This window comes from Harpia harpyja, chromosome 9 (genome assembly GCF_026419915.1).
Source record: "Harpia harpyja isolate bHarHar1 chromosome 9, bHarHar1 primary haplotype, whole genome shotgun sequence".
NCBI lineage: Eukaryota > Metazoa > Chordata > Aves > Accipitriformes > Accipitridae > Harpia > Harpia harpyja.
The window spans coordinates 27,980,782-27,993,300 of NC_068948.1; positions in this window are offsets into that span (position 1 = coordinate 27,980,782).

Sequence of the window (12,519 nt, forward strand, 5' to 3'; positions counted from 1 at the left end):
TGCTGCTCTTCACGGTGCCCTGGTGCCCTATCTACAGGCACAACAGCACTGGGGATCTGTGCTTTCCCAGAGACGCAACATCTCATGGCGCTGTGCCGCGGCAGAGCCTCTTGCCGAAAAGGCAAAGGTCCGGCTCCTTCTCCCACAAGGAAGAGCCCAGCCCTGAAAGCTGTTGCCGCTCTTCACGGTGCCCTGGTGCCCTATCTACAGGCACAACAGCACTGGGGATCTGTGCTTTCCCAGAGACGCAACATCTCATGGCGCTCGGCCGCGGCAGAGCCTCTTGCCGAAAAGGCAAACTTCTGGCTCCTTATCCCACAAGGAAGGGCCCAGCGCTGAAAGCTGTTGCTGCTCTTCACGGTGCCCTGGTGCCCAATCTACCTCCACAATAGCACTGGGGATCTGTGCCTTCCCGTAGAGGGAACATCTCATGGCGCTCGGCCGCGGCAGAGCCTCTTGCAGAAAAGGCAAACTTCCGGCTCCTTCTCCCACAAGGAAGGGCCCAGCCCTGAAAGCTCTTGCTGCTCTTCACCTACCGTTGGCGCCCTATCTACAGGCACAACAGCACTGGGAACCTGTGCTTTTCCAGAGACGCAACATCTCATGGCGCTCCGCCGTGTCAGAGCCTCTTGCCGAAAAGGCAAACGTCCGGCTCCTTCTCCCACAAGGAAGGGCCCAGCAATGAAAGCTGTTTCTGCTCTTCACCTACCCTTGGTGCCCTATCTACATGGACAACAGCAGTGGGGATCTGTGCTTTCCCAGAGACGCAACATCTCATGGCGCTCGGCCGCGTCAGAGCCTCTTGCCGAAAAACCAAACGTCCGGCTCCTTCTCCCACAAGGATGGTGACAGCCCTGAAAGCTGTTGCTGCTCTTCACGGTGCACTGGCACCCTATCTACAGGCACAAAGGCACTGGGGATTGGTGCTTTCCCAGAGACGCAACATCTCATGGAGCTCGGCCGCGGCAGAGCCTCTTGCCGAAAAGGCAAACGTCCGGCTCCTTCTCCTACAAGGAAAGGCCCAGCCCTGAAAGCTGTTGCTGCTCTTCACCTACCCTTGGTGCCCTATCTACAGGCACAACTGCCCAGGGGTCTGTGCTTTCCCAGAGACGCAACATCTCATGGCAATCGGCCGCGGCAGAGCCTCTTGCCAAAAAAGCAAACGTCCGGCTCCTTCTCCCACAAGGCAGGGCCCAGCCCTGTAAGCTGTTGCTGCACTTCACGGTGCCCTGGCACCCTATCTACAGGAACAACAGCCCTGGGGATCTGTGCTTTCCCGAGACGCAACATCTCATGGCGCTCGACCGCGGCAGAGCCTCTTGCCGAAAAGGCAAATGTCCGGCTCCTTCTCCCACAAGGATGGTGACAGCCCTGAAAGCTGTTGCTGCTATTCAAGGTGCCTTGGCGCCCTATCTACAGGCACAACAGCAGTGGGGATCTGTGCTTTCCCAGAGACGCAACATCTCATGGCGCTTGGCAGCGGCAGAGCCTCTTGCCGAAAAGGCAAACGTGCGGCTCCTTCTCCCACAAGGAAGGGCCCAGCCCTGAAAGCTCTTGCTGCTCTTCACCTACCCTTGGCGGCCTATCTAGAGGCACAACAGCACTGGGGATCTGTGCTTTCCCAGAAACGCAACATCTCATGGCGCTTGGCAGCGGCAGAGCCACTTGCCGAAAAAGCAAACGTCCGGCTCCTTCTGCCACAAGGATGGTGACAGCCCTGAAAGTTCTCACTGCTCGTCATGGTGCCCTGGCGCCCTATCTAAAGGCACAACAGCACTGGGGATCTGTGCTTTCCCAGAGACGCAAAATCTCATGGCGCTCGGCTGCGTCAGAGCCTCTTGCCGAAAAGGCAAACGTGCGGCTCCTTCTCCCACAAGGAAGGGCCCAGTCCTGAAAGTTCTTTCTGCTCTTCAATTTTGCTTGGTGCCCTATCTACAGGCACAACAGCACTGGGGATCTGTGCTTTCCCAGAGACGCAACATCTCATGGCGCTCGGCTGCGTCAGAGCCTCTTGCCGAAAAACCAAACGTCCGGCTCCTTCTGCCACAAGGATGGTGACAGCCCTGAAAGCTGTTGCTGCTCTTCACCGTGCCCTGGCAAGCTATATACAGGCACAACAGCACTGGGGATCTGTGCTTTCCCAGAGACACAACATCTCATGGCGCTCCGCTGCGGCAGAGCCTCTTGCCGAAAAGGCAAACGTCCGGCTCCTTCTCCCACAAGGCAGGGCCCAGCCCTGTAAGCTGTTGCTGCACTTCACTGTGCCCTGGCACCCTATCTACAGGAACAACAGCACCGGGGATCTGTGCTTTCCCGAGACGCAACATCTCATGGCGCTCGTGATCGGCAGAGCCTCTTGCCAAAAAGACAAATGTCCGGCTCCTTCTCCCACAAGGATGGTGACAGCCCTGAAAGCTGTTGCTGCTATTCAAGGTGCCTTGGCGCCCTATCTACAGGCACAACAGCACTGGGGATCTGTGCTTTCCCAGAGACGCAACATCTCATAGCGCTTGGCAGCGGCAGAGCCTCTTGCCGAAAAGGCAAACGTCCGGCTCCTTGTCCCACAAGGAAGGGCCCAGCCCTGAAAGCTGTTGCTGCTCTTCACGGTGCCCTGGCGCCTTATCTACAGGCACAACAGCAGTGGGGATCTGTGCTTTCCCAGAGTCGCAACATCTCATGGCGCTCGGCTACGGCAGAGCCTCTTGCCGAAAAGGCAAACGTCCGGCTCCTTCTCCCACAAGGATTGTGACAGCCCTGAAAGCTGTTGCTGCTCTTCACGGTGCCCTGGCGCCCTATCTACAGGCACAACAGCAGTGGGGATCTGTGCTTTCCCAGAGACGCAACATCTCATGGCGCTTGGCCGCGGCAGAGCCTCTTGCCGAAAAGGCAAACGTCCGGCTCCTTCTCCTACAAGGAAGGGCCCAGCCCTGAAAGCTCTTGCTGCTCTTCAAGGTGCCTTGGCGCCCTATCTAGAGGCACAACAGCACTGGGGATCTGTGCTTTCCCAGAGACGCAACATCTCATGGCGCTTGGCCGCGGCAGAGCCTCTTGCCGAAAAGGCAAACGTCCGGATCCTTGTCCCACAAGGAAGTGCCCAGCCCTGAAAGTTCTTGCTGCTCTTCAATTTTGCTTGACGCTCTATCTACAGGCACAACTGCACTGGGGATGTGTGCTTTTCCAGAGACGCAACATCTCATGGCGCTCCGCCGCGTCAGAGCATCTTGCCTAAAAGGCAAACGTCCTGCTCCTTCTCCCACAAGCAAGGGCCCAGCAATGAAAGCTGTTTCTGCTCTTCACCTTCCCGTGGCGCCCTATCTACATGGACAACAGCAGTGGGGATCTGTGCTTTCCCAGAGACGCAACATCTCATGGCGCTCGGCCGCGGCAGAGCCTCTTGCCTAAAAGGCAAACGTCCGGCTCCTTGTCCCACAAGGAAGGGCCCAGTCCTGAAAGTTCTTTCTGCTCTTCAATTTTGCTTGGTGCCCTATCTACAGGCACAACAGCAGTGGGGATCTGTGCTTTCCCAGAGACGCAACATCTCATGGCGCTCGGCCGCGTCAGAGCCTCTTGCCGAAAAACCAAACGTCCGGCTCCTTCTCCCACAAGGATGGTGACAGCCCTGAAAGCTGTTGCTGCTCTTCACGGTGCACTGGCACCCTATCTACAGGCACAAAGGCACTGGGGATTTGTGCTTTCCCAGAGACGCAACATCTCATGGAGCTCGGCCGCGGCAGAGCCTCTTGCCGAAAAGGCAAACGTCCGGCTCCTTCTCCTACAAGGAAAGGCCCAGCCCTCAAAGCTGTTGCTGCTCTTCACCTACCCTTGGTGCCCTATCTACAGGCACAACTGCCCAGGGGTCTGTGCTTTCCCAGAGACGCAACATCTCATGGCACTCGGCCGCGGCAGAGCCTCTTGCCAAAAAGGCAAACGTCCGGCTCCTTCTCCCACAAGGCAGGGCCCAGCCCTGTAAGCTGTTGCTGCACTTCACGGTGCCCTGGCACCCTATCTACAGGAACAACAGCCCTGGGGATCTGTGCTTTCCCGAGACGCAACATCTCATGGCGCTCAGCCGCGGCAGAGCCTCTTGCCGAAAAGGCAAATGTCCGGCTCCTTCTCCCACAAGGATGGTGACAGCCCTGAAAGCTGTTGCTGCTATTCAAGGTGCCTTGGCGCCCTATCTACAGGCACAACAGCACTGGGGATCTGTGCTTTCCCAGAGACGCAACATCTCATGGCGCTTGGCAGCGGCAGAGCCTCTTGCCGAAAAGGCAAACGTCCGGCTCCTTCTCCCACAAGGAAGGGCCCAGCCCTGAAAGCTCTTGCTGCTCTTCACCTACCCTTGGCGGCCTATCTAGAGGCACAACAGCACTGGGGATCTGTGCTTTCCCAGAAACGCAACATCTCATGGCGCTTGGCAGCGGCAGAGCCACTTGCCGAAAAAGCAAACGTCCGGCTCCTTCTGCCACAAGGATGGTGACAGCCCTGAAAGTTCTCGCTGCTCGTCATGGTGCCCTGGCGCCCTATCTAAAGGCACAACAGCACTGGGGATCTGTGCTTTCCCAGAGACGCAAAATCTCATGGCGCTCGGCCGCGGCAGAGCCTCTTGCCGAAAAGGCAAACGTGCGGCTCCTTCTCCCACAAGGAAGGGCCCAGTCCTGAAAGTTCTTTCTGCTCTTCAATTTTGCTTGGTGCCCTATCTACAGGCACAACAGCACTGGGGATCTGTGCTTTCCCAGAGACGCAACATCTCATGGCGCTCGGCCGCGTCAGAGCCTCTTGCCGAAAAACCAAACGTCCGGCTCCTTCTGCCACAAGGATGGTGACAGCCCTGAAAGCTGTTGCTGCTCTTCACCGTGCCCTGGCAAGCTATATACAGGCACAACAGCACTGGGGATCTGTGCTTTCCCAGAGACACAACATCTCATGGCGCTCCGCTGCGGCAGAGCCTCTTGCCGAAAAGGCAAACGTCCGGCTCCTTCTCCCACAAGGAAGGGCCCAGCCCTGTAAGCTGTTGCTGCACTTCACTGTGCCCTGGCATCCTATCTACAGGAACAACAGCACCGGGGATCTGTGCTTTCCCGAGACGCAACATCTCATGGCGCTCAGCTGCGGCAGAGCCTCTTGCCGAAAAGGCAAATGTCCGGCTCCTTCTCCCACAAGGATGGTGACAGCCCTGAAAGCTGTTGCTGCTATTCAAGGTGCCTTGGCGCCCTATCTACAGGCACAACAGCACTGGGGATCTGTGCTTTCCCAGAGACGCAACATCTCATGGCGCTCGGCCGCGGCAGAGCCTCTTGCCTAAAAGGCAAACGTCCGGCTCCTTGTCCCACAAGGAAGGGCCCAGTCCTGAAAGTTCTTTCTGCTCTTCAATTTTGCTTGGTGCCCTATCTACAGGCACAACAGCAGTGGGGATCTGTGCTTTCCCAGAGACGCAACATCTCATGGCGCTCCGATGCGGCAGAGCCTCTTGCCGAAAAGGCAAACGTCCGGCTCCTTGTCCCACAAGGAAGGGCCCAGCCCTGAAAGCTGTTGCTGCTCTTCACGGTGCCCTGGCGCCTTATCTACAGGCACAACAGCAGTGGGGATCTGTGCTTTCCCAGAGTCGCAACATCTCATGGCGCTCGGCTACGGCAGAGCCTCTTGCCGAAAAGGCAAACGTCCGGCTCCTTCTCCCACAAGGATTGTGACAGCCCTGAAAGCTGTTGCTGCTCTTCACGGTGCCCTGGCGCCCTATCTACAGGCACAACAGCACTGGGGATCTGTGCTTTCCCAGAGACGCAACATCTCATGGCGCTTGGCCGCGGCAGAGCCTCTTGCCGAAAAGGCAAACGTCCGGCTCCTTCTCCTACAAGGAAGGGCCCAGCCCTGAAAGCTCTTGCTGCTCTTCAAGGTGCCTTGGCGCCCTATCTAGAGGCACAACAGCACTGGGGATCTGTGCTTTTCCAGAGACGCAACATCTCGTGGCGCTCCGCCGCGTCAGATCCTCTTGCCTAAAAGGCAAACGTCCGGCTCCTTCTCCCACAAGCAAGGGCCCAGCAATGAAAGCTGTTTCTGCTCTTCACCTACCCTTGGCGCCCTATCTACATGCACAACAGCAGTGGGGATCTGTGCTTTCCCAGAGACGCAACATCTCATGGCGCTCGGCCGCGGCAGAGCCTCTTGCCGAAAAAGCAAACGTCCGGCTCCTTCTGCCACAAGGATGGTGACAGCCCTTAAAGCTGTTGCTCCTCTTCACGGTTCCCTGGCACCCTATCTACAGGCACAACAGCACTGGGGATTTGTGCTTTCCCAGAGACACAACATCTCATGTCGCTCGGCCGCGGCAGAGCCTCTTGCCAAAAAGGCAAACGTCCGGCTCCTTCTCCCACAAGGAAGGGCCCAGCCCTGAAAGCTGTTGCTGCTCTTCACCTACCCTTGGCGGCCTATCTACGGGCAAAACAGCACTGGGGATCTGTGCTTTCCCAGAGACGCAACATCTCATGGCGCTTGGCAGCGGCAGAGCCTCTTGCCGAAAAAGCAAACGTCCGGCTCCTTCTGCCACAAGGATGGTGACAGCCCTGAAAGTTCTCGCTGCTCGTCACGGTGCCCTGGCGCCCTATCTAAAGGCACAACAGCACTGGGGATCTGTGCTTTCCCAGAGACGCAAAATCTCATGGCGCTCGGCCGCGGCAGAGCCTCTTGCCGAAAAGGCAAACGTGCGGCTCCTTCTCCCACAAGGAAGGGCTCAGTCCTGAAAGTTCTTTCTGCTCTTCAATTTTGCTTGGTGCCCTATCTACAGGCACAACAGCACTGGGGATCTGTGCTTTCCCAGAGACGCAACATCTCAGGGCGCTTGGCCGCTTCAGAGCCTCTTGCCGAAAAACCAAACGTCCGGCTCCTTCTGCCACAAGGATGGTGACAGCCCTGAAAGCTGTTGCTGCTCTTCACCGTGCCCTGGCAAGCTATATACAGGCACAACAGCACTGGGGATCTGTGCTTTCCCAGAGACACAACATCTCATGGCGCTGGGCCGCGGCAGAGCCTCTTGCCGAAAAGGCAAACGTCCGGCTCCTTCTCCTACAAGGAAAGGCCCAGCCCTGAAAGCTGTTGCTGCTCTTCACCTACCCTTGGTGCCCTATCTACAGGCACAACAGCACTGGGGATCTGTGCTTTCCCAGAGACGCAACATCTCATGGCGCTTGGCCGCGGCAGAGCCTCTTGCCGAAAAGGCAAACGTCCGGCTCCTTCTCCCACAAGGCAGGGCCCAGCCCTGAAAGTTCTTGCTGCTCTTCAATTTTGCTTGACGCTCTATCTACAGGCACAACTGCACTGGGCATCTGTGCTTTCCCAGAGACGCAACATCTCATGGCGCTCCGCCGCGGCAGAGCCTCTTGCCGAAAAGGCAAACGTCCGCCTCCTTCTCCCACAAGGAAGGGCTCAGCCCTGAAAGCTGTTCTTGCTCTTCACGGTAACTTGGCGCCCTATCTACAGGCACAACAGCACTACGGATCTGTGCTTTCCCAGAGACGCAACATCTCATGGCGCTCGGCCGCAGCAGAGCCTCTTGCCGAAATGGCAAACGTCAGGCTCCTTCTCCCACAAGGAAGGGCCCAGCCCTGAAAGCTCTTGCTGCTCTTCACGGTCCCTTGGCGTCCTATCAACATGCACAACAGCAGTGGGGATCTGTGCTTTCCCAGAGACGCAACATCTCATGGCGCTCGGCCGCGGCAGAGCCTCTTGCCGAAAAGGCAAACGTCCGGCTCCTTGTCCCACAAGGAAGGGCCCAGTCCTGAAAGTTCTTTCTGCTCTTCAATTTTGCTTGGTGCCCTATCTACAGGCACAACAGCAGTGGGGATCTGTGCTTTCCCAGAGACGCAACATCTCATGGCGCTCGGCCGCGTCAGAGCCTCTTGCCGAAAAACCAAACGTCCGGCTCCTTCTCCCACAAGGATGGTGACAGCCCTGAAAGCTGTTTTTGCTCTTCACGGTGCCCTGGCACCCTATCTACAGGCACAACAGCACTGGGGATTTGTGCTTTCCCAGAGACGCAACATCTCATGTCGCTCAGCCGCGGCAGAGCCTCCTGCCGAAAAGGCAAATGTCCGGCTCCTTCTCCCACAAGGATGGTGACAGCCCTGAAAGCTGTTGCTGCTATTCAAGGTGCCTTGGCGCCCTATCTACAGGAACAACAGCACTGGGGATCTGTGCTTTCCCAGAGACGCAACATCTCATGGAGCTCGACCGCGGCAGAGCCTCTTGCTGAAAAGGCAAACGTCCGGCTCCTTCTCCTACAAGGAAAGGCCCAGCCCTCAAAGCTGTTGCTGCTCTTCACCTACCCTTGGTGCCCTATCTACAGGCACAACTGCCTAAGGGTCTGTGCTTTCCCAGAGACGCAACATCTCATGGCACTCGGCCGCGGCAGAGCCTCTTGCCAAAAAGGCAAACGTCCGGCTCCTTCTCCCACAAGGCAGGGCCCAGCCCTATAAGCTGTTGCTGCACTTCACGGTGCCCTGGCACTCTATCTACAGGCACAACAGCACCGGGGATCTGTGCTTTCCCGAGACGCAACATCTCATGGCGCTCAGCCGCGGCAGAGCCTCTTGCCGAAAAGGCAAATGTCCGGCTCCTTCTCCCACAAGGCAGGGCCCAGCCCTATAAGCTGTTGCTGCTCTTCACCGTGCCCTGGTAAGCTATATACAGGCACAACAGCACTGGGGATCTGTGCTTTCCCAGAGACACAACATCTCATGGCGCTGGGCCGCGGCAGAGCCTCTTGCCGAAAAGGCAAACGTCAGGCTCCTTCTCCTACAAGGAAAGGCCCAGCCCTGAAAGCTGTTGCTGCTCTTCACCTACCCTTGGTGCCCTATCTACAGGCACAACAGCACTGGGGATCTGTGCTTTCCCAGAGACGCAACATCTCATGGCGCTCCGCTGCGGCAAATCCTCTTGCCGAAATGGCAGACGTCCGGCTCCTTGTCCCACAAGGAAGGGCCCAGCCCTGAAAGCTGTTGCTGCTCTTCACGGTGCCCTGGCGCCCTATCTACAGGCACAACAGCACTGGGGATCTGTGCTTTCCCAGAGTCGCAACATCTCATGGCGCTCGGCCACGGCAGAGCCTCTTGCCGAAAAGGCAAATGTCCGGCTCCTTCTCCCACAAGGATGGTGACAGCCCTGAAAGCTGTTGCTGCTCTTCACGGTGCCCTGGCGCCCTATCTACAGGCACAACACCACTGGGGATCTGTGCTTTCCCAGAGACGCAACATCTCATGGCGCTTGGCCGCGGCAGAGCCTCTTGCCGAAAAGGCAAACGTCCGGCTCCTTCTCCCACAAGGATGGTGACAGCCCTGAAAGCTGTTGCTGCTCTTCACGGTGCCCTGGTGCCCTATCTACAGGCACAACAGCACTGGGGATCTGTGCTTTCCCAGAGACGCAACATCTCATGGTGCTCGGCCGCGGCAGAGCCTCTTGCCGAAAAGGCAAACGTCCGGCTCCTTGTCCCACAAGGAAGGGCCCAGTCCTGAAAGTTCTTTCTGCTCTTCAATTTTGCTTGGTGCCCTATCTATAGGAACAACAGCAGTGGGGATCTGTGCTTTCCCAGAGACGCAACATCTCATGGCGCTCGGCCGCGGCAGAGCCTCTTGCCGAAAAAGCAAACGTCCGGCTCCTTGTCCCACAAGGAAGTGCCCAGCCCTGAAAGCTGTTGCTGCTCTTCACAGTCCCTTGGCGCCCTATCTACAGGCACAACTGTCCAGGGATCTGTGCTTTCCCAGAGACGCAACATCTCATGGCTCTCGGCCGCGGCAGAGCCTCTTGCCGAAAAGGCAAACGTCCGGCTCCTTCTCCCACAAGGAAGGGCCCAGCCCTGAAAGCTGTTGCTGCACTTCACGGTGCCCTGGCGCCCTATCTACAGGAACAACAGCACCGGGGATCTGTGCTTTCCCAGAGACGCAACATCTCATGGCTCTCGGCCGCGGCAGAGCCTCTTGCCGAAAAGGCAAACGTCCGGCACCTTCTCCCACAAGGAAGGGCCCAGCCCTGAAAGTTCTTGCTGATCTTCAATTTTGCTTGGCGCCCTATCTACATGCACAACAGCAGTGGGGATCTGTGCTTTCCCAGAAACGCAACATCTCATGGCGCTTGGCAGCGGCAGAGCCTCTTGCCGAAAAAGCAAACGTCCGGCTCCTTCTGCCACAAGGATGGTGACAGCCCTGAAAGTTCTCGCTGCTCGTCATGGTGCCCTGGTGCCCTATCTAAAGGCACAACAGCACTGGGGATCTGTGCTTTCCCAGAGACGCAACATCTCATGGCTCTCGGCCGCGGCAGAGCCTCTTGCCGAAAAGGCAAACGTCCGGCTCCTTCTCCCACAAGGAAGGGCCCAGCCCTGAAAGCTCTTGCTGCTCTTCACCTACCCTTGGCGGCCTATCTAGAGGCACAACAGCACTGGGGATCTGTGCTTTCCCAGAAACGCAACATCTCATGGCGCTTGGCAGCGGCAGAGCCTCTTGCCGAAAAAGCAAACGTCCGGCTCCTTCTGCCACAAGGATGGTGACAGCCCTGAAAGTTCTCGCTGCTCGTCACGGTGCCCTGGCGCCCTATCTAAAGGCACAACAGCACTGGGGATCTGTGCTTTCCCAGAGACGCAAAATCTCATGGCGCTCGGCCGCGGCAGAGCCTCTTGCCGAAAAGGCAAACGTGCGGCTCCTTCTCCCACAAGGAAGGGCCCAGTCCTGAAAGTTCTTTCTGCTCTTCAATTTTGCTTGGTGCCCTATCTACAGGCACAACAGCACTGGGGATCTGTGCTTTCCCAGAGACGCAACATCTCAGGGCGCTTGGCCGCTTCAGAGCCTCTTGCCGAAAAACCAAACGTCCGGCTCCTTCTGCCACAAGGATGGTGACAGCCCTGAAAGCTGTTGCTGCTCTTCACCGTGCCCTGGCAAGCTATATACAGGCACAACAGCACTGGGGATCTGTGCTTTCCCAGAGACACAACATCTCATGGCGCTGGGCCGCGGCAGAGCCTCTTGCCGAAAAGGCAAACGTCAGGCTCCTTCTCCTACAAGGAAAGGCCCAGCCCTGAAAGCTGTTGCTGCTCTTCACCTACCCTTGGTGCCCTATCTACAGGCACAACAGCACTGGGGATCTGTGCTTTCCCAGAGACGCAACATCTCATGGCGCTCCGCTGCGGCAAATCCTCTTGCCGAAATGGCAAACGTCCGGCTCCTTGTCCCACAAGGAAGGGCCCAGCCCTGAAAGCTGTTGCTGCTCTTCACGGTGCCCTGGTGCCCTATCTACAGGCACAACAGCACTGGGGATCTGTGCTTTCCCAGAGTCGCAACATCTCATGGCGCTCGGCCACGGCAGAGACTCTTGCCGAAAAGGCAAACGTCCGGCTCCTTCTCCCACAAGGATGGTGACAGCCCTGAAAGCTCTTGCTGCTCTTCACGGTGCCCTGGCGCCCTATCTACAGGCACAACAGCACTGGGGATCTGTGCTTTCCCAGAGACGCAACATCTCATGGCGCTCGGCCGCGGCAGAGCCTCTTGCCGAAAAGGCAAACGTCCGGCTCCTTGTCCCACAAGGAAGTGCCCAGCCCTGAAAGTTCTTCTGCTCTTCAATTTTGCTTGACGCTCTATCTACAGGCACAACTGCACTGGGCATCTGTGCTTTCCCAGAGACGCAACATCTCATGGCGCTGGGCCGCGGCAGAGCCTCTTCCCGAAAAGGCAAACGTCCGCCTCCTTCACCCACAAGGAAGGGCCCAGCCCTGAAATCTGTTCTTGCTCTTCACGGTAACTTGGAGCCCTATCTACAGGCACAACAGCACTACGGATCTGTGCTTTCCCAGAGACGCAACATCTCATGGCGCTCGGCCGCGGCAGAGCCTCTTGCCGAAAAGGCAAACGTCCGGCTCCTTGTCACACAAGGAAGGGCCCAGCCCTGAAAGCTCTTGCTGCTCTTCACCTACCGTTGGCGCCCTATCTAGAGGCACAACAGCACTGGGGATCTGTGCTTTTCCAGAGACGCAACATCTCATGGCGCTCGGCCGCGGCAGAGCCTCTTGCCGAAAAGGCAAACGTCCGGCTCCTTCTCCCACAAGGAAGGGCCCAGCAATGAAAGCTGTTTCTGCTCTTCACCTACCCTTGGCGCCCTATCTACATGCACAACAGCAGTGGGGATCTGTGCTTTCCCAGAGACGCAACATCTCATGGCGCTCGGCCGCGGCAGAGCCTCTTGCCGAAAAGGCAAACGTCCGGCTCCTTCTCCCACAAGGAAGGGCCCAGTCCTGAAAGTTCTTTCTGCTCTTCAATTTTGCTTGGTGCCCTATCTACAGGCACAACAGCAGTGGGGATCTGTGCTTTCCCAGAGACGCAACATCTCATGGCGCTCGGCCGCGTCAGAGCCTCTTGCCGAAAAACCAAACGTCCGGCTCCTTCTCCCACAAGGATGGTGACAGCCCTGAAAGCTGTTGCTGCTCTTCACGGTGCCCTGGCACCCTATCTACAGGCACAACAGCACTGGGGATTTGTGCTTTCCCAGAGA